Source organism: Talpa occidentalis, unplaced genomic scaffold (genome assembly GCF_014898055.3).
Source record: "Talpa occidentalis isolate TD23 unplaced genomic scaffold, MPIMG_talOcc4v2.1 talOcc4.17, whole genome shotgun sequence".
Lineage (NCBI taxonomy): Eukaryota > Metazoa > Chordata > Mammalia > Eulipotyphla > Talpidae > Talpa > Talpa occidentalis.
In genome coordinates, this window is record NW_023601754.1 from 19325721 (window position 1) to 19352798 (window position 27078).

The 27078-nt window shown below is 41.4% G+C and overlaps 1 protein-coding gene across 2 annotated transcripts in view; it reads left to right on the top strand.

Annotated features, from left to right (window-relative positions):
• Positions 1-27078, top strand: part of CDH13 (cadherin 13) — a 953577-nt gene that overhangs the window by 456541 nt on the left and 469958 nt on the right. The window lies entirely within an intron of this gene.

Consider the following 27078-nt stretch of genomic DNA (forward strand, 5'->3'; position numbering starts at 1 on the left):
CGGGGCTTGGAAAGCCACTGTCTCGTTTCAGACAACACATTTTTTGTTGGTATCTTTGCTGACAACCCTGTTCAAAGGAGCCAGGAGGAACAAAAGTGAAAGCAGAAAAGGCCAACTTTGGTGTAATTAAGAGATATCACTGCTTGTTTTTCTCAGCGGGGAGGCCACAGCTGACTTGGTCGATAAGAGGTATGAAGGAGCAAGGCCCAGGGCACAGTGGGGAGTAGATTGGTCTTTTCAAGGTCAGACTTCCAATCCCAGCTTTGAAGAGGGTAGAGGTAGAACAGAAGCAGACTTGTGGAGAGTTTTATAAAGAGGGGAAGGAGTGAGTGGAGTCTTCACCCGTATTTCCCTTTTGATCATGGAAACAGCCTGGCTTCTGAGTGGGGTGTTAGAGATCACCATGCGGGGCTGCATCTCTGCATCACCTCTAGGCCTGTCAGCTTGGTCTGCTGCTTGAAAGCATTAATGGAAGAGATAATGGATACAATGAATCCTATCTGTAGGTGTTTCAGGGGAGATACTAGTGTCTTCTGTGGCAGTGGATGGTTGGAAATGAAGAAAAAAATCTTTCCTTAAGCATCTTGGACAGGCAGACGTTCCTTCTGGGTTGGAAAGTGGGACTCACTCACCACTCACTTATACAGTCAGGAATATCCATCAAGCAACTACTATGTGACAGGCACTGTGTTAGCAACCACTCATGGATCCCCTAGCAACACTCATGCATCACCCTAGGGGGGACATAGTCGCCTAAACAGGCAGATAAGCGCTATGATAGGGAGCTGTGGGATCATGGAGAGGTGCAGAATACAGAGGAAGTAAGCAATAGTGAAGGGTGGATGGGAAGAAAGACTTCTCCAGGTAGGGAGATCATAATACAATGTGAAGAGGTGAGAGAGAGGGTGATGTTTCCTTAGAGCTGAGGACAATTGAATACAACTACAATGTAAGGAAATGCCTCACAAGTAAAATTAAATCAATAATCAAGGGTAGAAAGACAACAGACCGTCAGAACAACTTCATGGAATTTGATTTTATTCTATAGTTGACAGAGAATTATAAGCTGGAGCATGACCTGATCAGATCAGTATTTTAGGAAGATTAGTCTCATTGCAGTGGACCATACCCATCTCAGCTGAAGGTCAAGAGAACCAGGAGCAGGGGAGGTCTGGATGGAGTCTGTGAGAGCAGCCTAGATGGGCAATGAGAGTTCCCAGGCAAGGGAGTGGCAGGGGCCTGGAGAGAAGACCTAGACTCAAGAGCTACTCATGGGGGACAGGGTGGCATCAGTGAGTGAGCAGAAGATGTGGAGCGTGGCACAGCAGTCAGTGCCCATGCCACTGACTTTTTGAGTAAAGAAGTAGTTTAATGAAAAGCCACTTGATGGGAGACTGGAGGTAAAGCTCTCAAATAAATCTCCCCAAAGATGGGACTTTGGGTAGTATTTGTGGGGTTGAGAAACAAGGAAAGTACATTAAAAAATCCAAGTTGCTACCCCTAATTGGTTGCTTTCTGCTGAATCATGGTTTAACACAACAGCAGCAAAACCAAGCAGCCCTTGTCTCTGAATGTCACCCGTCTGACCATGAGCCAGGCAACTCGGTACCACCTTCCTTGGCTATTTTTCTATTATGCATTCAGAGGTCACCTCAAGGTGACTCTTCAGTGCCTGCATTTTGAAACACAATTGCCAACTTACGAAAAATCTGTTTTTACCTCATTTACAGTGTGTAGGAGTTTCCTTGTCTCATTGTTTTACTCCAGCAAGCCCACCCTGCTGTTCTTGCAAGATAAGTAAAAACAGGAAAGCCCACCGGGGTTTCAAGAGAAGGAAATAGAGGAAGGTCCCCTCCCAGCTGGGCACATTGTACCTCTGTAAGGCTCTGGAGAAAGCCCTGCCAGAGGTACTACTCCAGGCCCAGCATTTGGCCACAAGGATGTGGGTTCTGCTGTAAAATTAGAAGGACTTCTGTACCTTCCTCTCCAAAGGCTGCAGTGCTGTCCTCCTTTGAAATAAGAGATTCTTCTCCCAGCAGTGACAGACCTAGTTCCTGTCATGTAAGCGGCATGTCCAGACTGGATGGTGAGCCCTATTCAGGGAATTAATTTACTCTGCACCAGCAGCAGGCTGGTGGGAACGTCAGAGATGCAGATTCCCTTCCCCAAGTTTGAATACAAACCCTGCCTGATGCTCGTGGAGGGATTTTGTTCAGTCCCTCCTTGCTGTGGGTTTGAAATCTTTTACACTCTACCAGCGCAGAAATTTGTAACAGCTGTGTTCACTGTTGGCCTTCTAGCCTTAGATTCGTTCTAAATGCATTTCTTCATAGTAATTTCTTCCTTGAATGCTGATGTTTGGCGATGCATTAGTGTACACAATTCACAGGCTGTGTGTTGCTCAATTTTTAACTCATTTATTTGACAACTTGAAGTTCTTCACAAGTGGTGCTTTTATTTTGTTATTTGCATCTGGAAGTCATTCCTAACAGAATAAATCTGTCTTTTATTTTTTTAATAACTTTTTTTCCTTATTATAAGAGTAATGGATGTTCATTGCAAAAACTTCAAAGAAAAACACTTACTTAAAAATAGTAATATAAAACTCTCTCTGAGCCCCACTGTGTTATAGTCACTGTGGACACCCTGGGTAGAGATTTCCAACCTTCACAATGCATGGAAATCTGTGATACTGATCCCCAGGCCTCATGCCCTGAAATCTGGGATCCCCAATACTCTAACCAGACCCCTAGTGCTCTGATGCTCCCAATTGTGTGGCCACAATCAGAGACACTCTGTCTAAACATACACACACCCACACATGAGTATCTAGTACTCATGACGCCCCACTCACTGAGGTCTCCAAAACATGCTTCATGTCCTCAACTGTTCATCTTCATCTTCGACATCATTTTGGTGGCTGCGTGGTGTGTGGCGTGCCATCAGTTCAACGTCCTTGTGTACAGCCATTCTTGATGTAAAGTCTACAGGCCCTGGATGGGTCCGTGGACAGGCTACTTCCCTTTGTAACCTGATACATCTCTTTTGATGCACTTTATTGCACATTAGTATGAGAAGGATGCCACATGGTTTACCAGAGTGTTCTTGACACAGAACTGGGTACAAGCCTCCCCATATTCTCCCCCATGAATGGCAGGTTATAAATCATTGCCATGGCCATCTCCACTTATAAATCTTTGCATGTATCCATGTGGGGGGCACATGTGTGCACGTACATGTGTGAACACACAGTGCAGATAATGGAGTTGTGCCTTTTAGGATACTTCAAAATACACACAAGAGCTGGTTTATTGTCACATCTCAGGGAAACAGCAAGCTGTGGGAGAGGCTTGCGTCGCTGCGTCCCTGTCCTGGTGGGTTCTTTGTCCATTTCCATATCAGCTCTGCTTCCATTTAATGGCGCCAGCTCCCCATCCCCCCACACACATCCCCTTGCTCCCTAGGTCTACTTGTGTCTCTGTCCCCATGATGCTGTGTAGCTGACACCTGGGACAGTATAGCCTCAGTCCTGCTGAGGATAAAACTGTAAGGCTGATTGCATATAAATATTCCATACATTCTTGGGGATATAAAGGAACTCCTAAAGCCTTGTACTTCTACCTGTGGTTCCCCAGCAGTCTCACTTACATTCTGCTTCTCATCATTAAAAATAGCCTCATTTGTGTGGTCTCTGTCTGCCACTAAGAATTGTCCTCTACGAGGAGGACACACACAGGGCTTGCAGTTGCATGTGCCCCATCACTAATGCAAGGGCCTTTCCCGAGGAGGAGCCTCAGTGATGGTAGAGTCCTTGATGACTCAGAGTGGCAACACTATAATTTTAAAATACTCTCTACTGAAGTATAATATATAGACACAAAAGTGCAAAACCATAAGTATACAACTCAATAATGTTTAGAGAAATGCCCCAGGAAGTCAGCATTAAGATCACAAGGTGGGGCTTGAGCAGCCTGACAGCCCCTGGTGCCTCTTTCCTTCCAGGCAAATTTCACATCCCAAATGTCACCAACCCTGACTTCTAACACCATGAGTTAGTGTCACCATTTCGTACATAATATAAGTGGAAGAATACAGCATGTATTTTGTGTTTGGGTTTTTTTTTTTTTTTTTTAAAGATTTATTTATTTATTTATAAAGCACTGGGTACAGTCAGAAGCGCGCGAAGGTGAGAGAATTCACCAGAGCCGGAGGGGAGAGCAGAACAGGCAGACTGACAAAGTACACTGCTGAGGGGAGCAGCGGGCAGCAGGAGAGGTCTGTGCGCCATGTGGGACCCTTGCCTGTCTCTGGGGATCGAACTGGTGCTGTAGAGGCTGCAGGCAGCTTCGCAACCCAGCGCTCAACTGCTGCGCCACCGGGGAGGCCCTGTTTGGGCTTTTTTAATGTTTCATTCAGCTTTATGTGGGTGAGATTCATCAAAATGCTTAGGCAAACCTGTAGGATCATAGATATACAGTATTATCCTTTCTGAATGCACCACACTCTGTCCTTCAACTCAGCATTTGAATGGGAAGAACTCACCAAAGAAAGTGAGCAATAGGACTGTATCAGGGCAAGTGCTTTACCTGCAAAGCCCCCCTTTTTGCTTTTTTGAGAAGAGTGATTAAGTAATTCAAACAGGCTTATTTGGAGAGCATAATTTCTGCATTGGTCATTTGTCCATGTCATTCCTATTTATCCGTGTATCAGCATATGTCTGACACAGTCTAAACTCCAAATAAGTATTTGTTGAAGGAAGGAAGGATAAATGAATGGTCGAAAAAGATTAACTCTAGTGACCTCCCACAGTGGGTTAACTAACAGTAGGGACACACCTTTACCCCTGCCTGCAGGTACCTATGCATTCTTTTATACAAAGAACACAAGCTATTGATCTTAGGATTAGTAAAAACAATTTTCCTTTATTATTTCAATAATTGTTAAATGGTTAAAATGATGGATTTGGAAGGAGAGGAGATATTTGGAGAAAGTTTCAGAAATTTAAATATATGAGTATTTATATACATATTATGTAACTCATGTTATGTAACATATTATGTAAAGTACATTTTGTGTTGTGGGGTAACACTGCCTATATTTAGTTTTGTGGAGGGAATGACTCCTTGTAGGTAAATATTATAGGTAACTGAAGCAAAAACTTTTTGAAAAAGTGAACCTCTTAGATGCTAGTATTTTTGTAATGCTTTATACAGTAGTTCCCTGTCTTATTAGCACAGTCATTAATAGAATAGTGGCATTTATCATTATGGCTATTCAAATGGAACTGCGTGAAGCCCTCTGAAACTGTGGAGTGTGGGGGGGGTTCATGCACTTCCTCCATCAAGTGTGCTTTTTTAGACTTTATCTCCTCCATTCCTTAGCTTTCTCAGTTGCCTTGCTTGCTGTTTCATCCTTGCTGAAGCTCTGCCTGCTTCTAATTAGAGTAACTAGTCCTTGGAATGTGCTACTCTGGAATTGCTGTGGGTTGGAAAACTAGACCATAGTATCCTATGGTCTAGACTCAGAAAAATGAAGTGAGACAGCCTTGCATGGCATTTTGTTCTGGTAACCAGCTGTTTGACCCTTCAAACGTCGCTTAACCTGTTCGGTTTCTGTTTCCTCTGAGTCAGGCTAGAAACACACTGTCTGTATTTTGGGGAGGATAAAATGAAATCATTTGGCTGATTACATTGGGCACATCGCAAGGGGTCTGTTACCATGACCCCCTCACCTTCTTTCTTTCTCTACCTAGAAAGGTGTTAATTGATTCTAAAGGTTTTCCCATCAGGACAAATAATGATTTGTACTTATTTGGTTGATAATCTTTTGTTCCTGGGGTTGACACCCTTCCAAAGAGTGAAAGTTATCATGTAAGTGATCAGGATCTAACCAACATGACACTGTATTTACAATGGATGCTAATGTGATTTAGCATTGACCAAGCAGAACATTAAAAAAATTAAATAAATCAAAGTAGTCCAGCCTCCCAGTCTCTGTTTCCCAATTCTAGTTGCAGAGCTGGAGCACATGAGCTGCAATACATTCAAATATGAGCACCAGGAGAGCTGGCCCATTATCAGCTTTACATATGAGTCCAGGAACATCAAAGATACACCACAATTGCTTTTGATGGAATAAATATCTATTTCCCATAAATGTTGTATCAGTTATTCTATACCCAGGTCTTCCTAAAGGAAAAATGAAAGGCAAAAAGAGATGCTCAGATCACCTACTTGTCTATTTTTTCCCTGATTGGGGCTAGATTTCCCTGAAAAATCACATCTGATTCCAGCTGTCAGAACAACTACATTACCTGTGATCTGAGAGCTCCATCCACACAGGTGTCTGCTTCCAGAGCAGTGTCCTCTTTTGCTTCTTTCCTGACAAGCAGCAGCTACAAAGCCTGCTTTCCCTGTGTGACATGGGAGGAGGATGGAGACCAAGGAGCCCTCATGTTGCCCCAAGAGCAGCACTGGGAATAGGACTTCACCTCACCTCGGCCTTGGCACCATCGTGGGCTTTGCATACAGATGGCCCATGATAGTCTTGTCCTTGCTGGGATAAGCGCGGGGACATTGTATTCAATTTCTGGTCTCCACCCATATGCTGCTCCTCCAGTTTATTTGTCCACATGAAGGGAGATGAAGCACAAACAGTAGGACATTCACTCCTGCTCTAATTACAGTGATGAGCTCTTTGTCAGGGCTGGGATCTGCTATGGAGCCTTGTTCCCCTTACACTCCAAGAAGGGGTGATGCTGACTCCCCCAGGGGCCACTCATCACCTGTTTTGAGCAAAACAGCACTTGGTTTGATATTTATTGCAGAAATCCTATAGTTATGACTCCACCAAGCTTAATGAAAAGGAGAAAATTACCATCAGAGAGGACAGGCAATTGTGAAGATGTGGGCTTATGAACAAAGTCCCAATGCTGGGAACAATCCGAGCATGTCATGGGTGATGTTGACATTATTAGCAGCAACACCGCAGTCATTATGTCGCACTGGTTTAATTGTTCAACAGACACCAAGGGACCATGTCAACACAGATCGGCAAACAGAAATAAACAGGCCATTAGGGGTCTGCTTTGTCTTGCTGCTTGCACTTGTTTAATTATTATTTTCTGAAAAAAAAATGACTATAGGTTAAAAGAATTATTACAGATCTTCAATTCCTTTTGGATTTTATCCTCTCCCTCATTCATTCATTGAGTATTTATCAAAGTTATTATGCTAGACCACAGCAACTCACAGACCAACTTGTGCTCTCTCCTTTTGGGTATCACTCACTTTCCACTACAGAAGGTCTCATCTTTACATAGATTGATCTAAGAAGGTCCCTCTAAGGATGTGAAATTTTTAAGCTGAGACTCAAAAGATGAAAAGAAGCCAAGTCTGTAACCAACAGAGTGACAGCATCTACAGAGATCCCTATGGTAGTATAAGATGGAGATGGAAGGGATCAAGTTCAGTGAAATAAGCCAGAAAGAAAAAGAAAAATACTGGATGGTCTCACTCACTGCAGGAATTTAGAAAACCTAAATAAGGGACCAGGAAAAAGACTAATTGCAATAAAGTAAAAATCAAAATAAACAAGCAACTATAGACCAGAGACACACTACAGTGGGGGGCGGGGGTAGGAGAAGAGGGATTAGGGTCAGAAAAAGGGTGTGGGAATTGTACGGGGAATATAACCAAAATGAAAATGTATACATTATGCAAAAATGAAAAATGATGTAAGAATTATATAAAATAAAATAATTCATTAAAAAAAAAGATTGTCAAGTAGAAAACTCAACCAGCCTGTGCTACAGTGCAGGAGCTTATCTACTTCATAACGCAAGAAGACTAAATGTAGTCAAGACTTGCCAAGCCAGCATCTCTGCAATTCTTTTGGCCTTCCCCTCATGGTCACAAGATGGCTGTAGCTGCTCAAACCATTATATCCCTGGTCAAGGCAGGAATAAGTGTCCTTTTTTTTCCTATTAGGATTTTTTTTCCCCAGAAGCTCTCAATATATCCATTTATGTCATATTAGTCAGAATGGTATTCCATGAGCATCTCAAACTGCAGGAACAGCTGGGGAAGCCAGACTTATCTAGGAATACAGGCAATCTAACAGAATTAGGATTTTGTGTTCAAAGAGAGCATGGACTTTTAAAAAAAATTGGTATGTTCAAGTATTAAAAAAAAAAGCTATGAAGTTGAACTCCAATATGGGACAAAATGGTATAAGGTGAGACTTGAGACACGAGTAGGAGTCACATCTTACAGAGACAAGTTGAAGTGCACTACCTGTACTCAATCTCATCATCAGTTTTGTTTATACTAGTTTAAAGTGTGGGTTTGAGTTGTTAGATTTTTGCAGGAGTCTTCTAACTGGCCTCTCTTGCATCCTATTCATGCATGCTCCAATCCATTGTCTGTCAGTGGCCTTTTATTTTTTTAAAGATTTATTTATTTATGCATACAAGAACTGGGGTACAGGCCAGAGGTGCAGGGGATGAGAGGATTCACCAGAGATGGAGTGGGGAGCAAAAGTGTATTTCTACTGAAATACACTGCTGAGGGAAGCAGTGGGTGAGACAGGAAAGGTCTGCTGCACCATGTGGGTAGCTCCCTGGCTGGGGACCAAACTCGAGCTGCAGTGGCTGTGGATAGCCTCTTAGTGCTGCGTCTTAACCCCTTGCACCACCAAGGAGGCCCTCAGTGCCCTTTTAAAAGGGGGTTGCAATTGTATGGGGAATATAAAAATAAAATTAAAAAAAATAAAATAAAAACTTAAAAAAAATAAAAGAGAATCTATAAGGAGTTTGGGTGATGAGGTGTTGATATATTTTAATCAGTTGTAAAAAATGTACCACTCTGGTAGAGGATGGCAACAATGGGAAGGCTCTGCATGTCTAGAAATGGGAGGTATATGGCAAATCTCTACTTCTGCTCAACTGTGCTGTGAAGAAACCTAGAAATGCTCTATAAAATGAAGTCTACTTTAAAAATATATATCCACCTGCTTAAAATTCCTCAGGGCTCCCTGTTACTTAATTCTAAGTTTCTCCATGGAGCTTCAAATCATTTCTGACTTAACCCCTTGTCCTGAAGCCTCACCCCTTGCCATGTCCTCCTTCCACAATTTATCACAGGCAACCTAGAGTTCTAGAAATATTCAGCATGTCTTTTTGCTTCTCTGAAATGCCTTTCTTCTGGTAAATTCCAGAGACACAGCAAGAATCCTTTCCTCTGTATGAGATTTTCTTGACATCCTCACAGAGAGTTTCCTTCTGCTGCTGGAACCCAGCTGCCTCGGCAGTGGGAGCCAGCAGAGCACCAGTGTCCTCTCACCCGCTGCTCCACCACAGTCAGTTGTGGCCTTTGCTCCTCAGAGCCCAGTTAGGGGCCTTTTTGTAATGGGCCAATCAGGTGCCAGCTCTGAGCTGATTGGCGCTAAATGATCCAATCAGACTTGTGGGTGAAAGAAGATATAAGCCAGGGTTGGAGGGGGCTGAGAGCGCCCTCAAGAGAAGAAGGGAATCCCCAAAGAAAAGGCGATGCCTGCCCTATCCCTAAGAGAGGAGGTCCGGAGCCCCCAAGAAAGAAGACAGGCCCGGCCTCCGAAGAAAGGAAGCATCCAGCAGCTGTCCTCCAAGGAGGGAAGAGGAGCCAAAGGACTCTGTCACAGACTGAGCCATGTCCTTCTCTGACTTCACCTGGAAGGAGCACCAAAGGCCCTGGGCCTGGCCTCTCAAAGAGCCGTTTGTTGTTGGGATAACCCGACAACTCACAAAGAGCTGGTAACACTGGGTGTCTCTGACACCACCTCTGGGGGACCAGTGGTAGCCATCACTACTGGCCAGTGCTGTCCAGCCCTCCTGGTGACTGGTGATGACCATCAACTGACGCTGTCTGGGTGAGATAGCCACGAATTGAAGATACAGTGAGCTCTCCTTTACCCTGTTTGTAAAATAAAGCCCCATGTTGTTGTTCCTGGAGTCTAAGATCCCCTGCAATTGTGTACGCGGGTGAGAACCACAAGCAGTGACCTGTCTTCTTATGGGCACCTCCCTTTGTTAGGCTTTAGCTCTTGATTTTGTTTTTTTCACCTTTTGGCCTTTTGGGGCTTTTTGGTGGCTCTCTGGTCTCACAGCCTGGGCAGGTGGGTGACTGTTTCATCCTTCCACCTGGCCTCCTGCCCTCTTGCCCTTTTGTGGCCTTCTCTGCCCCTTTTTCACTTCCAATAGTCTTCCCCTAGGACAGTGCACACCACACCAGTGGGCCTCTGTGTGCTTGCCTGTCTCTCATTCCCACTGGTCTCTCAGGTCATGGGGAACTAAGACCTCACCTTACTCATCTGGGTTCTCTGGCTCTAAGCACAGCACCCACATGGGTATACGCCATAACTGAATTAAATGGCATTGGCATAAAGGCCCAGAGCCAAAAGACTAGGGTTGGTATTTGAGGCATTGCTTTTACTGGGAACAGAGAAATAATGACAGCCACAGGGTTGAAAGGGCATGGGCACCACCACGTGGACACAGAGCCCTTTGTGATTCACTGGCAGACCTGAGAGTACTGTAGAAACAGGGATAAAGTCATGGACTATGGAGTTCAAAACCTATCCCTGCCACTAATCAGCCAGATGACTTCAGTCAATAAATGCAGTGTCTCAATGCCTCACTTTCCACATCTGTACAATGGAGGTAATAGCAGAAACTGCCTCATGAGGTTTTCCTGAGGATTAAATAAAATCATCTTTGAACATATTTTGGCAAATAGTCAACTCTCAAACCATATAGACTATTGTTGTGGCAGTGCATGTCTATACTTAGGACTTTTCGTGGACAAGCATGAATGGCACTTTTGAAGACCCAGAGATGGATTTACCCCTATATTTGTAATATTTGTCATCAAGGACACTATTTGGCTCATTTAAAAATATTTACTCATTTTTAAAGGCCCCTTTTAGTTGCATTTTTATGCAAAAATGATGTCTATTTGAGTTCTAACAATAATGGACTAAATAGGATCATATACTCATCCTCTAAAATTAAGGCAATTGAAAGCCACTGATGAAAAGGGACCCCAAATGTATCAGAAAATTAATTTAATTATGAGTAACAAGAATTTACTGTACTTGAATGAGTGTGAAGTACAGGCTCATAGTTAAACATTTAAGGAATATGTCCTTATCTTGTTACTATGACTACAGGTTACTCCGAGAGATAGTGGTTCTATGGTAACAATGGAATTACATTATTTCCTCTCCATATTGAAATATTCAGCAACTAATTTCCTGTAGCTTCATAATAAATCATGTTAATGACCTCATAGATGGAAACCAAGGTGGTGAGATGGTCTCCAGGCTCTAGGGCCATTCCATTAAACAAAGTAGAGAAAACAGGTTTGTACTTATTTGACCAGGAAGTACAAGGAAGCCATTAATGAGAAAGATGGCAATGACATCTCATGGAGTGAAACTAACTGTAACTCAAGTGTGTAATATTTATGCATTGGGTCCTTGATAGAATTACAACTGGGAGAAAAATATAATTTCATATGGGTAAAGACAGAGGAGTAATGGTAAAATGCAATTTAATTCCACAGACACTTAATGGGGACCAGTTATATTCTAGCCACATAGTAGGTAGTGAAACAGACGTGGTAGGGGCAGAAGGATGGGATACCAGGATAGGCCAGAATGGCCGTCCACCTACCAGGCCTCTAAGATAAGAGAGGCGCCAAAATAGCCCCAAAAGGCCAAAGGGCCAAAAGCCAAAACTAAGGGCTATAGCAATACAATACCCACACAGTAGGGGCTTATATGCTACAGCTGAACAAAGGAAAGTGCCTGATAAGAGGACAGGTCACTGTGGGTTCTCACTCACGTGCACAATTGCAAGAGACCAAGCTCTCGGAACAACCACTATGGGGTCTATTTTACAAATAGGGGAAACAAAGAGGCTACTGGAGCCACAAGTGACCAGCTACCTCACCAAGATAGTGTCCACCAGAAGTCCAAGCAGTGTGCCAGTCTCACAGGTTAATAACAGTGCTAAACAGTATTGATGGTCTGACCAGTAGTGATGGTCACTAGTGATCACCCAGAAGTGGTATCAGAGACACCAACTGTTAACAGCTCTTTGTGAGTTGGTGGACTATACCAACAACAAACAGCTTTTTGTGGCACCAGGCCCGGAGCCTTTGGTTCTCCTTTCAGGTAATGTCAGAGACAGGACCAGAGACCCAGTGTCTGATGGAGGTCTTCAGCTTCTCTTCCCTTCCTCAGAGGTTGGCTACTGGATGTTTCTTTTCTTCTTTATTCTTTCAGCTTCTGGTCCTCCTTCTTTATTCTTTCTTCAGAGGCTAAGAACAGAGTCTTCCCCTTCTTTCTTCAGAGGCTGGAACTGTTTTTTCTCTCTCAGCTCTCTCCAACCCTGGTTTATGTCCTCTTTTAGGGTGCCACACCCCCAGTCTCATTGGACCATTTTCAACCCTGTGGTTGATTGGACCTTTTAGCACCAATCAGCTCATAGCTCCACACCTGATTGGTTTGCTCCATGACCCAGGAGTAAAAGGGCCGGGCCATTGCTGGGCTCTGAGGAGCAACTGCCACAGTTGGCTTGTGGTGGAACAGCAAGATGAGAGAACAACACTGCTGCTGCCGGCTCCCACTGCAGAGGCAGCTGGTTCCTGAAGAGTAGGGCCTGCCCTATACCTTATTCTTTATCTGTTAACATTTTTATGGTATTTTTCGTGCACCACCAGCCAACACAGTACGAACAATGAAGAAAGCAAGTGTAACTGAGCTCTAAACTCCCTATCAGTATTAGCTTTTCCTAGTTTCTTAGGAATTCCTAGAGATGCCACAGGGTTAGAAGTAGTGGTATGTCGGAGCCTATCCATGCCAGTTTGCACCAACAAGGATTATTTATACCATGGAAATTGTCAAACACCACATTTTTTTTTTCCTCCCAGAGAGTAGGTCATTAACAAATTGCCAGCACTCCACAGATTGCAAGTGGTAATTGAGATTACATCTCCATGTTTCACAGACTGCTCCCTCCTCTTCCAAGTTTCTTCCACCCATACCACTGAGATGGACTTTGCCTCAATAGATTAAGGTTAGAGAACAGTTTGTGAGGCCTCTCTGGTGGCCTAGGGGTTAAGCCTCAGCGCTATCACTACTCTGACTAAATGATCCCCTGCCATGGAGCTAACCCACACATGGTGCAATTGACCTCTCCTGTCTCACCTGCTGCTCCCCTCAGCAGTGTATTTCAGTTAATCTGCCTGTTCTGCTCCTTACTTTGTCTCTGGTGAATCCTCCCACCCCCTGCACCACAAGCGTGCACCCCAGTTCTATGCCAAATTAAAAATTAAAAACCAACAGCAGTTTGTGACCTCCATTTCTCTCACCCAGATTCAGGCAGTTTATATCTGTTTCCTGGACTGTGTCAAAGGCCTAATTAATGGTTTCTTATGTCCACTCTACTCCCTTCCAATCCAATCTCCATACAGCAGATGGAGTGATCTTCTAGAACTAGAAATCACTAAAACTAGCAGCAGAAAGAAATTAAAAACAAATTAAGGCAGAAATCATTAAAATTACAAATAGAAAAGCTATGAACAAATCAGCAAAACCAAAAATTGTCTCATAGAAAATGAATAAAATTGATAAACCTCTGGCCAAACTTATCAAGAAAAAGAGAGAGAAATTTCAGAAATGAAAAAGAAATCATCACTCTGATCATATGAATGCTTAAATGATACTAAGGAATACTATAAGCATAGGTGAAATGTACAATTTCCCTTCTGACTTTGCCACCCCTGTTCTGCCCTGATAAAATGGCACAATTCAGTACATGCCTTTCACCTGAGATTCTTTCCTGTGTGCTCTCTCTACCTGGTCTACCTCTATGCCTCTTCTCTACTTGGTCTCACTGAAGACCCAAGTACATGGCTTGGTGCTCAGTGACTCTCCTTGCTTTTCCATCTTCTCCTCCAGTCCATTTTCTACCCTGCAGCCAGGTGGAGCTGTACACACCACAGTCCCCTGGTCCTATAGCTTCCTTCCTCAAATTGTTTTTATGGCTCTCCATTTTTCACAGGTCTTTCTCCTGTGAAATTAACATCTTAAAATATGAAAGTAAGTAAATTAACATGTTTTCTAATCCTCTGGTATTTTTCATACAACTCTATTCTTGAAACATTGCTTTTAAACGGAAAAGATTTCCTTGCTCTTTTACCTCCTGTACAGGACTGTAAGCTTGCCAATATCAGTGATCATATCTTATCTTTATGCCCAGCATAGTGACAGACACAGACTAGACGTGCAAATTTTGTTTGGAAAAAAAGTGAAATCAATCCTATTCCCATACCAACCCTTGGTTACCCAGATATTTATCAAGCACTGCTTTATTCCTAAGGTTTATAAACCTATTATCCCCTTCCTCTCTTTCAATGTTCTCTTGCCCATTACTCATTCCTCCCTTCCTCTCTCATAATTTCAGTTATCGAAATTCATCTTCTCATATCTCACATTCCAGCAGCCTTTGCTGCTCCCATGTCTGAAAATCCTTTCACTTCTCTAGGGACCCCACTTTCACCTTCAACTCCAGTTTTGCCTGCATACTCACAAATTGACTCACACCTGTCTCTGTCTAGTTGATTCAAGTCTTAGCTTAGAAATCACTTCCTCCAGGGAACTCCCATTACTGTCCAGACATCTCTTGTTACAAAGCTGACTCTATACCGTGTAGCAGCTTTTGTGAATTAAAAAAAAAAAAAAAACATGTAATACAAATCTTCAAGGCAAAGCAGATGCTTAATGAAGGGTGCTTGGGCTGGATTTCAACCCCCGCCCCCCTTGTGGCATGAATAACCTGCACAAATGATCCTCCCCCTAACCATTCCTATTACAATAGTGTAGACTCCCCTACCTCAGCATGTAGCATGTATTTGCCCTTATTACCCACTCCTAACCCCTACTAGATTATAGTCAAATGTGTTTTATATTACCTGATATAAATCTGATGCTAAGTAATTGACTCTAAATAAACAGATGAATTAATGGATGAATAAATAAATTAACCTCCAATTGAATGAATGAATTTTTACACAAATGAATGTACAAAATACATTATAAAATATTTTGCCAACTCTCCAGTAACAGAAGATGAAAACAAAACTCCAGGAAAATAAAGAGCATTGAAAATATTCAATATTTAAGTGACTATAAACAACTATTTCTTTTTAATTTATTTAAAATATACATGGTCATTTAAAGCAAAAATGGCAATACTGTCTTGTGGGATTATAATATATGTAGGTGTAAATTATCATCTTTTAAAATCCTCTGGTATTTTTCGTGCAACTCTATTCCTGAAACATTGCTTTTGAACTGAAAAAATTTCCATACTGTTTTACCTCCTCTATAAGTTGTAAGTTTTCCAATATCAGTGATGATATCTTATCTTTATGCCCAGCATAGTGACAAACACAGAGTAGATGTGCAAATTCTGTTTGGAAAAAAGTATTCCCATACCAATCCTTGGTTATCCAGATATTTATCAAGTACTGCTTTGTTCCTGAGGTTCATAAAGACAAGCAAGAAACAGACTATTCCTATAGGAAATTCACAGTCCCATCAGGGAGACAGACACATAATTAAACAATGATGATATAATACACTCCATAACAAAGGTGTGATCCATGAATCAACTGCATTAAAATTGCCTAGGATGCTTTCAATGAAGATTTCCAGACCATATGCCACACCTAATGTATCAAAGTCTGTGCATATTCCTTCTTTCTTCTTCATGCCCTCTGTATTTATGCCATCAAAGTCACTCAAAGGCTGCTTCTTCCAGGAGGGTACACATCAGTGTAACATGCATCTATGGAGTGATGGCCAGTATTGCCTGAACTTGGAAATGGATTACTCTAACCCAGCATAAATGGAAGTGGAATTTTGAAAATTGCAAGCAATATTATCTGGGGGTGTTTCTATATTGCAAGGAAGTACCACATTTTTCTCCATGAAAGTCTAACAGAAATTAAAGCCCAAACTACTTAGTTGACTAGGAATAAAATCAGGAAGAAATTTTTGCAAAACAAACCAAAAACTGTTTTGTGGTTTGGTTTCTAGCATTGAATTTTGGAAACCTTATCCTTCCTAAAGATAACTAGACAAAAGAGCAGTTAATTTCCTTTGTAAATGTCTATGAGGAGTATCATTTGTGATTAAACTGTTATGAGAAACCTACTCAGAACTCTGGGAAATTCTTTCCCATCTTCCTAAAATTGCTATTTGATGTTTTATATGCCAGAAATGACTTCGTGAAATCATGTTCTCTTGGCAACCACCTAAATGACCCACAATAAGGAAGTCATTAAATAAATTATAGGGTGGATATGATGGACTATTATGCAGTCATTAAGAATCATGGTCTCAAAGTTTTTAAGCAATAGAAAAATGCACAAAAATATTATTAAGGAAAAATACAGATTACAAAACAGTATTGTTACATTGTTCCAGTTTTATTAAAAAAAACTATGTGTATACACCAAAATGTTAATAATAGGATTTCAAACAGGCTGGCACTTAAAGGTGATTCCTTTAAATTTTTCCTTTCAACTGTTTCTATATTTATGAAGCCCAAGTATTATTTTTGGAGTAGCTATTTAATTGGCTATTTGAGAGTGAAAGAGTGATCTCTAGTAATAATGTCACCAGTACTATAGCAGGTCTTATTTTGTGCACATATGATCTGTGGTTTTTAGGGTGGAACTGTCCCCCCAATTTTTTTTTAATGTTTATTTATTTATTTATATAAGCATTGGGTACAGTCAGAAGTGTGGGAAGGTGAGAGAATTCACCAGAGCCAGAGCGGGGAGCAGAGCAGGCAGAAGGACCAAAGTACACTTCTGAGGGGAGCAGCGGGCGGCAGGAGAGGTCTGCGCGCCATGTGGGACCCTCCTCTGGTGGCCGGGGAGCAGCCGGGGATTGAACCAGTGCTGCAGAAGCTGCTGGCAGCTTTGCAATCCAGTGCTCAACCGCTGCGCCACCGGGGAGGCCCAGTCCCCCCAAATTCTTATGTTGAATTCCTAACCCCTAGTACCTCAGAATGTCAGCTTATTCAGAAATAAGATCATTGCAGATGTAATTACCTAAGATGAGATCATACTAAATTTAAGATGGTTCCCTATCCTGTGTAACTAATTCCTTTAAAAAAAAAAACAGAAATTTTGACAATGACATACACACAGGGAAAATATTATATCAGCATGGAAGTAGATATTGGGGTATTGCATCTACAATCCAAGGAATGTCAAAACAGCGAAAAAAAAAAAAAAACCAAACAAACAAGCAAAAAACAAACATCAGAAGTTACTGGGGAGGCATGGAAAAGAAAATCCCTCAGAGCTTCAGAAGGAGCCAGTCCTGCCATCACCTTAATTTAGGATTTCCAACCTCCAGATCTGTGAACAAAGAATTTCTTTGTTTTGGTCCCCTGCTTTAGGTACTTATTTTTTTTTAATCTCTCAATGTGTTTCTTTTGTATGTGTAGAAGAAGTGGGTGTAGGGCAGAGGTGCGGGTGGTAAGAATGTTCACCAGAGACAGAGTGGGGAGCAGAACAGGCAGGTCCACTAAAATACACTGGATTAGCTCCTTGTCCTCGATTGAACTCAGGCCATAGCAGTGATATTACTAAGACTTAACCCCTCAGCCACCAGGAAGGCCCAGTACTTTTTTTTTTTTTTTTTAATGGTAACCCTAGAAAACAAATGTGTTGGTCATTATGGTATCTTATATTTGGGAAACAAGAATGATTCCAGGATAGGTAGAGTAGAATGAAGTTAAATCCCATAAAATAAGTTTGTTTGCTCAACTAATTACTATGAAAAAAAAAAAACACTGTTTTTCAAAAATATTTGCTCTTTCTCTATTCTTGCCACCACCATCCCCCAGGCAGCCCTAACCTGGTGATGTCAGGCTTGAACATGTGACTTGCTTCAGCCAATAAAATGTAAGCAAAAGCCACATGTGCTGTACACAATGCGAGCTTAAAAGGCCTTGTCATAGCTCTGCCATCTCTTCCCCTTGCCCTGAGACCAGGATATCCTCAAGAGGAGCTGCTGGGCCTCCCTGGTGGCTCAAGGGGTTAAGCAAAGCACTGTGAAGCTGTCCACAGCCTCTGCAGCACGAATTCTATCCACGGCCTACCAGGGAGCTACCAACATGGTGCAACAGACCTCTCCTGTCACACCTGCTGCTCCCCTCAGCAGTATATTTCAGTCTGCCTGTTCTGCTCCCCACTCCATCCCTGGTGAATCCTCTCACCCCTGCACCTCTGGCCTGTACCCCAGTTCTTATATGCATAAATAAATAAATATTTAAAAAACAATAAAAAACAAAAAGATCTTAGCTGTTGTTATTCATTAAGCTTATGGTATCATTTGTTACCACTGCAGAATTTAGCCAAAGCTAACTAATAAAACAGTTAATTGAGCAGCTTTCTGGTTCCATTCTGGGGATAAATAATATACACAGATCTTGCCAGCCAGGAGCTAACATTAAACTGTATGTCATTTGCCTTTAAAATATGAAAATTTGTGGCCCCAGGTGTGTTCTATTTTTTTTTTATTATAACACCTGCAAGTAAATGTTAAGCTGAGTTATTTCAATTGGCTTTTCTATAGAAAAAAAAATCTTGAAAAACTCTCAAGTTCAAAGTGGTTCTTGGAATCTTGGAATATATGAACAGTTATAAACTTTGCCAATTATAATGTTATGGTTGGGGGGGATACTGTGAAAAATTAAGCTAAATCAATTATTCAGTTATTTAATTCTCATTGGGAAAAGAAGATATTCAGATACTATTTAAAGTTATATTAAGGGGTAAAAAACACTTCTGTGGAAACAAATTTATTTCATTTATTGTTAAAAAAATGAATTTCAAGGAATGGGCTTTGAAAACACCCAAATAAGTTGTCAAAGGCAAGTAATCTCTCACTAAGAAATGTTCAAAAGCAACAGATTATATAAGGAAGGAAACGAGGGGCAATATCTCAAGTGGAGGTCCAATGAAGGCAGAGGGTCATGTTCTAAAGCCAGCATTGTAAAGTAAAAATTGCATGGTGTAAAAATTATCCTTGAAACCCCTTACATAGCACTTAAGCTCTCCAGAGTTGAGCCTTTATTTTTTTAAATTATTTTTTATTTATGCATACAAGAATTGTGGTATAGGCCAGAGGAGCAGGGGGTGAGAGTATTCACCAGAGACAGAGTGGAGAGCAGAACAGTGGATCTGTTAAAAAACACTGCAGAGGGCAGCAGAGGGCAAGACAGGAGACGTCTGCTGCACCCTGTGGGTTATCTCTCTGGCCAGGGATCGAACTCATGCTGCAGTGGATGGCAATAGCTTGATAGTGCTGAGGCATAAGCCCTTGCACCACCAGGGAGGCCCCCGGAGTTGAGCCTTTAGAAGTTCAAACATCAAAAATTAATGTCATTCATTTCTCTAGGACAGTGAAGTCCCGGGTCTAATTTGAAAGGGGCAAAGGACAATGGGGAAAGTAATGGGTCCTTTCTTGGTTACTCTCTTGGTCTTCTGTTCTTTTTCTGGGTAACTCTCCTCCAAGCCCCTCTCTCCTGCTCTTTCCTCTCAACAGTGCATTAACTAAGGTCAATTAAGTTACTCATGTTCGCATTAAGCAACTGCAGTCTTTACAATGGTATTAAAATGTTAAAGAAAAGCATGGGTGCCTTTATGTACCTGTCCTGGGCTAGATGCTGAGGAGAGAAAGGAAAAACAAAGGTAGAAAGCAAGCCTCAAAGAAGTGGGGAAGACTGAAATACAAACATAGGATGTTCAGACTGTCGAGGCCAGAGAAGAAGCCAAATTCAAAGTGCACCAAACTCAGTTAAACTGGCAAGGAAGACTTCATTTAAGACTACTGCAATAGAGGAGAGAGAGTGTAGAAAATCCCCTGAAAGGAAAGGCAGGACAGTTTTTATGCACTGGGATGAGCTGGTGGGAAAACACTGGAGGACATTAACAAGCAGATTGGTCAGTGTGATTGGTTGCTAATTGACATTTATCAGAGCTAGGCTTCTACCCTTCCACAGAGAGTGGTAAATAGAGGCACCATCCCTTTCAATGACTGTATCTCAAAGAAAGAAGTATGGGTAGAAACTGGGAGAAATTTACCTCTCAAATGGCAAAGAAAGGATTACAATGAAATTTCTAAAGTATTATAAAATCTTTAAGAAAAGGGAGGTTGGTATCAGGGGCCTATAGCCTAAAAGAAACCTCCCTAAAATTTAGTGAAGCTGAGGCCAAGCATAAAGACAAGATAATATAACAGTGCTTCTCAAAGCTCGGGTGCACTTTAGATCATGTGAGCTATCAAAGAGCTCACATCCAAAAGACATCCCAATACCAACTAGATGTAAATCTCTGGGGTTGACTCAGGCATGGGCATGATTTGGAGCTCTCCTGAGGAGTCAATATGCAGCCAAGGTTGAGATCACAGGCTACAGATATGAAGAGGAACATCTGATATAAACCCTAACTGTATGTTAGCCAGGAGAAAGAAACCATTCCACACAAAGGGAACTCAAGTAACAAAGGTTCTTTAATCAGAAGTGGCTTTGTTTATACTTTGAACATAGTGTTGATATAAATTAAAGACTAACCAAGCTCCTTGAGTTGAGTTCATATACAGTAAATATTGACTGACTTTGGCATAGCAACACCTTTTCATCTCTCATTGTTAATATGATGGGTTCTTTCAAAGCAGGTTAATGGAATCTATCTGATTATTGTTCATTCCGCAGTTCCCAACTGCAGCCCTAACCAATATAATGACAGCCTCTTCCTTTCAAGTGTCCAGTCCTAGCATTGTGCTATAGCCATGGCACTCTAAAGTACAGAGCCATCTACAAAGATGACCTGTCCTCTCAAGATACAAAATATTTCCTTTAGGGGAGTGCTTGCCCGTGTGTCCAAAGTGATGAAGAAGAATGCTCTTAAGATAAAGGAAATGGATCTTGTTGTGGTTATTGTAAAAAGGTTGGTGTTTTCAGACTCCAGATAAAAAACACCGTGGCGGCTAAGGAGCTGCTAATAAGACGAGATCAAGTTTTACTCACCTGCTTCCAGGGCTTGACTTGGGTGCCTTGATGACAAGAAAGTAGACTTTAACAGAGTTGTTTTGTTGGGGTTTTTTGGTCTCCTTTCATAAATCCTATGCTACTTTTTTGCTTATTTATTCAGCACTGATGTTTTATTTTAATTTATTTTATTCATATATTTTTTACATCACTCTTCATTTTTGTACAATATATGCTTTCTCCTCTCAGGTGTAGTCCCCATAAAATTCCCACTACTGATTCACACGTGCACCATCACCATAGTCCCTTGTCAGCACTGATGTATTTTTTTTAAAGATTTATTTATTTATGCATACAAGAACTGGGGTGTAAGCCAGAGGTGTAGGGGGGTAAGAGGATTCACCAGAGAGTGTGGGGAGCACAACAGGCAGATCTACTGAAATACACTGCTGAGGGGAGCAGCGGGTGAGGCAAGAGAGGTCTGCTGTGCCATGTGAGTTTGCCCCCTTGCTAGCTTGCACTGTCTTTAACCCCTGTACCCCCAGGGAGGCCAGTACTGATGTTTTTATGACCCTAATATTTTCATACTAATTCAGAGGCTTACCATCAGTAGGTAGGCACATCTCCTCAATCTGGTGGCAGTAGAACCTCTATTTGTGATATTGCAGCCAGAAATAAGTTCTGCCTTTCCCTCCACCCCCACTCTACAGTTCTCTTCAAGGAGAAATTTTCTAAAATTTCAAGAGGGCTGACATAGTTAATAAGATGGTGTTTTCCTTCTCCTTATCATCTTGTCCCAATTAAGGACAGTGGATGCCAGAACTCAAATGGCATCAGGCTGCTATGCTTTCTTGAAAATGCTGCTCTCAATCAGGTTTCTTATTATCTAATCCTGGTTCCATAGATTGTCACAGAATTGACTTTTTAGATTAATTTGAACCTTTTTTATTGCTTTTTAATAGCTAATTGCCACTCAGTCCATCTCATTAACAGTATTGTGATTCAAATCAACCATTGAGATGATTACAGATAACAGAACAACATTCAACATTATCGGTTGGGTGTTCTCCTATTGTGTTCACCAGTCACATAATGAGCCACATGTGGACTCACTGGGCAGGGTGTGGGTGGCTATGAGATATTAAGGACTTACAATTTGGTATCACTTCCCATTTTGGATGAGTCAGAGATTCTGGGGAAACATCTTCAGGCTAACCCAATTTACATTATAGTTACATTTTAATTGCATTTTAAAGTCTAAATGCAGTTGATTGTGAAAACTGTCACTTCATTTAAGGGGACTAGAGCTTTATTTTTATGGAAATGCAAAAGGACCCCCACAGGATAATATCACATCACTTAACAGTGAAGGAGAGAAATCTGGCCTCAGTGCCCCCTCAGATTCTTCCAGAAAAGTTCACCACCAGCCCCCAAACAACACACGCAGTGTGTTCATTGCAGGTGTCAAATAATTGGATCTCTCTGCATTCTTTCATTTAGTCAGAATGATTACAGAATGGATCCTCTGCCCCAGCCATTAAGCTAGGTAAATTCTGAGGATGTGTGATAAAGAAAACAGGACCTTTCTTTATTCTATTTTTTTTAAGATTTATTTATTTATTTATACGAGCACTGGGTACAATCAAAAGCACGGGAGGGTGAGAGAATTCACCAGAGCCAGAGCGGGAAACAGTACAGGCAGACAGATGATACACTGCTGAGGGGAGCAACTGGCGGCAGGAGAAATCTGCTCGCCGTGTGGGACCCTCGCCAGGTGGCTGGGGATCGAACCAGCGCTGCAGAAGCTTGCAGGCAGCTTCTCAGCCCAGCGCTCAACCACTGTGTCACCGGGGGGGCCCACCTTTCTTTATTCTTACTGCTCATGGTATCTTGGGAACCTGAGCTAGGGAAGAAACAATTCAAAGCCTCCATCTTTCTCATTCTTATTTTAAAAAGAAAAGTCTCTGATTCTTAGCATTCTTTGCTTTCTGAATGCTGTTTCTTCTCACTCTGATTTTCTGGACATCCTTTTGCCCTGGAATAATCAAATGCTGGGTTTGTTTTGGATTACTTCTCAGTCCACTTCTATCTCTGCTCATTCTTCCCAATAACACCATTTACTCTTGGGAACTTCATTGCTATGTATGTATCAATAATCCACAAATCTGAATTTGTGTATGAATTCAACTTTCACTTGAGCTCCAGATCTATTTTTACTCCCAACCCCTAGGTACTAGGATACCTTAAACTTAATATGATCCAATTTTGATTCTTCATCTTTCTCTTCTTCCCTGTCTTGTAGTCTATTTTCTTTCTTGGTAAAACTTCCCATTTACCCAAAGTAGAGGGCTGAAAATAATCTGGCTTTTAAAAATACCCTGGAAAAAATAGACCATTCATCAGTTTGCTGATTCCATATCTCTAAGCAACACTGTGAATTCCTGTGACTCTCACTGAGTTAAATGTATTCCTAGTGCTTTAAGATAAAGCTAATGAAACACCAAAGAGACTATTACAAAGGTTGAATTCTTGTGAAGTTGCTGAATGAACAGTTTTGTTTAGTGACATCACATTTTTTTATTTCAAAAATACTTTCTAAACAATTAATTGTTATTATGGGGTCAGTATTGTGAGGTTGATAATTTTAGAGTGGTGAGCAAAGGTTTGCATGAAAAGATAATCAAGATGGGCCTCCCTGGTGGTGCAAGGAGTTAAGCACTGCACTATGAAGAAATCTGCAGCCTCTGCAGCATGAATTTGATCCTTGGCTGGCCAGAGAGGAACCCACATGGCGAAGCAGACCTCTCCTGTCTTGCCTGCTGCTCCCCTCAGCAGTGTATTTCAGTCAGTCTGCCTGTTCTGTTCCCCACTCTGTCTCTGGTGAATCCTCTCACCACTCCCACCCCCTGCACCTACCCCAGCTCTTGTATGCATAAATAAATAAATCTTTAAAAGAAAAAATCAAGTTGATGGTAGAATCAAACTCATCAAGGAGTGAACATTGATTCCTGAAGCTCTCCCATGGATTTTTAAGCAGTTGTTGACATAGACACATAAAAAAAGAATCTTAGGAAATAAGAACCATGAATCTTTCCAATGTGAGATGCTGTGACCACTGGAAGAGATAGAACTTTGGTGTCTAATCTGGACATGTGTGACATTGATTTAATCAATTGGTTTTAAGTTTCTTACATACCACATGTTGGCACATGATCTTGGACATGGCATGTTTAAAATTATGAATTCAATAAGAAAAATATATGAAAAAGGTTTCATTAGTGTGGTTTTCTGACAGGTAGCAATCAGGATGGTGGTTGTCATAGGGACAGACCTGTGACAATGGAGGTAAAAGAAGGCAGCTTTTCTTTATCAGAACAGCAATTCTTCATTTTTGTGAATGTCAGCAAATGAATTTGACCCATCACATGTGGACTCAGATCAAAGGTTACATTTAGCATATGGTCAAAGTTGCGCTTAAGTGGCCTTTCCAAAGGCCAGGTCCACAGTGATCACCGCCACTGATAATCCAGTAAACCTATCCAGCTGCTTTCAATAATGTTACTTATGATCTGGAAGGGGAAAAAGAGAGATGGTATTTTATAAATATCAATTTTCAAAAATCTCTGATCCGGTGGCATTAACTGATGAGCACAGAGATGCTCAGAAACTTCTCTGCCTGCACAACAACTGTAACCATGGCAACCTGCGTTTTAAAGGATGTTGAAGATGTTTTTAAACATAAGGTGAGAAAAACAGTTTCCACACAAATGTTTTCCTAGGACCTCATGTCTAAGTCCACCAGTATACTTGTTTTTCCTTTACTGGGAACTAGTGTAAAGCTGGAAGCTTTCCTGGTGGAGTAGTAATTGGACGATCCAGGTCACCAATCTCAGGACCACTGTGTCCCCATGAAAGTAGACTTGCCTTTGCACTAGCCTGTGTCAGTGTGCCTCACATTTCCGTTTACTGTATACGAAAATGATCAGTACCTCTTTCTGAAAGCTTTTGAATTTTTGATGACATTTTCTCCATTCCTAATGACTGTATTGGACTAAGTATTCTGAACAAATTAAGAATGACCTCAGAGTGGTGAGCTATTATCTCCATAGAACTGGACTTGAGTGGAAGATAGAGAGCAACAATCATGTGGTGTTCACAGTCTGACCATTGAACTTCGATTTGGAAGCATCCAGTAAACAATAAGCTTTTCTTTATAGTCAGATTTTATTTTTACACAAACAGTTCCACTTTTATTTTAGCTGGATAGAGAGGAGGCATTTTAAGAGGAAGGTTATAAGAGAAGATTCTTAATGGCAATTTGAAGCTAGCAACAGATGTAACTCAAATAGGTACTACATAGGCAAACTGAACAATATAGGTGTTTCATTCTGCCTACAGCTTACTCACACCTTTTATCTTGGCCATCCACCAACATCCCCCTCACCCCACTTTGCCTCTGCATGGGTTTGCATATTTATTGAGTTAAAAGGGTAGCCCACCGTGGTTCCATTTCTTATCCACAGTCTTTATTTGTTACTCATCCATCTCTGTCACTCTCATAATATAGCTCTCCCCAACTAATTACATTAATCAAAAACAGCCAGTTCTAAAACTTTGCCCAAGAAAGGACTTTCAAAAACTTGAGATATTATGTCAAATAAACATCATGGTTGTTTGGGGACTTTCAACTCATAACAGGGTGACAATTGAACCAAAAGACAATTGATTAATGTTCACATGACACTCTTCTGTACCCTCAGAACCAAGTGTTTTTTATCAATGCCAGTTTCTTCCTTCACTTTCTTGGTTCTAATCCAGAAGCAAGTAAAGCCAGCTAGCCCTTTTGTTCAAGGATTAGTTCTGATTTACAAGGAATTAAAGGAAAATAGTCCCAACATTGGTTAAACATGACCTATATCTCAGACATTACATTACACATATCCCTAATACTTCCATGCCCATCCTATAATCAAGTCGTAAACTCCATTTTACAAATAATAAAAAAGTCACATGTTAGTGTATTATGTATGTGAAGTCCAGGCATCATCTAGAAGCTTTTTATAACTATCATCTAATCATCATATTGTTTTGTTTTTATTTTACATGATATCATTGAATCCACCCAACAAAATTCCAGGCCATCTTATTGTACATATTTTACACATGAGCAAACTCAAGTGCAAGACTTCTAAGTGCGCTGCCCAAGAATACACAGCAAGTAAATGACAGACCCGAAATTGAATATGGCTTTCTCTAGGCCTAAATCTCAGTTTCTTTACCAGACATCAAGGACTTGAAAAGGCAAGATACTGAAAAGGCACCCTGAGTCTGAGACTCAGAGGTGGTATAGATGGGGAAACCAAGGCAAGAAGAGTCTGCTTGCATATTCTCTTTTGAGGATGCCACGAGCACAGGTGGGGGGAGCAGTCAGAGACTGATAAAGGCCCAGGTTAGGAATGGTGAGGTCCTGAATGGTGATTACAGCAAAGAAGGGTACGGATTTGAGTAAGGGCAACATAGGCATAAAATAAAGATGGTAGAACTAGCCTGAAAGATGACATGAAACAAGAATTAGGTGCCAAATTGACCTCAAAATAGACATTTCAGACTGTAATTCTGGAGAAAAGTTAGAACTAGAATAGGGACATTAGGTCACCTGCTCTCTCCTTCTGCTGGAGGGACTGTTGAAAGTGTGTAACAGGAAAGGGTTTTGGAAAGATTCTTCATAGAGATCTAAGGAGGCAGGAAGCAGGAGAGAAGTCAGGAAAAAAAGCAGTGATCAAAAAGGTGCCAGGTCTGCATAGAATCCAAAGCATGAGGGCATTCGGCTCAAAGTATCATTTTTTTTAAAAGTGGAAAAATGAAAGTGTGGGAAATTGAAGAATGTGCATTGTTGGCAGAAAGAGAATCTTTCTCTGTCAGAAGTAACTTGCCATCTTGCTAACAGTTTGTGATTGGTAACC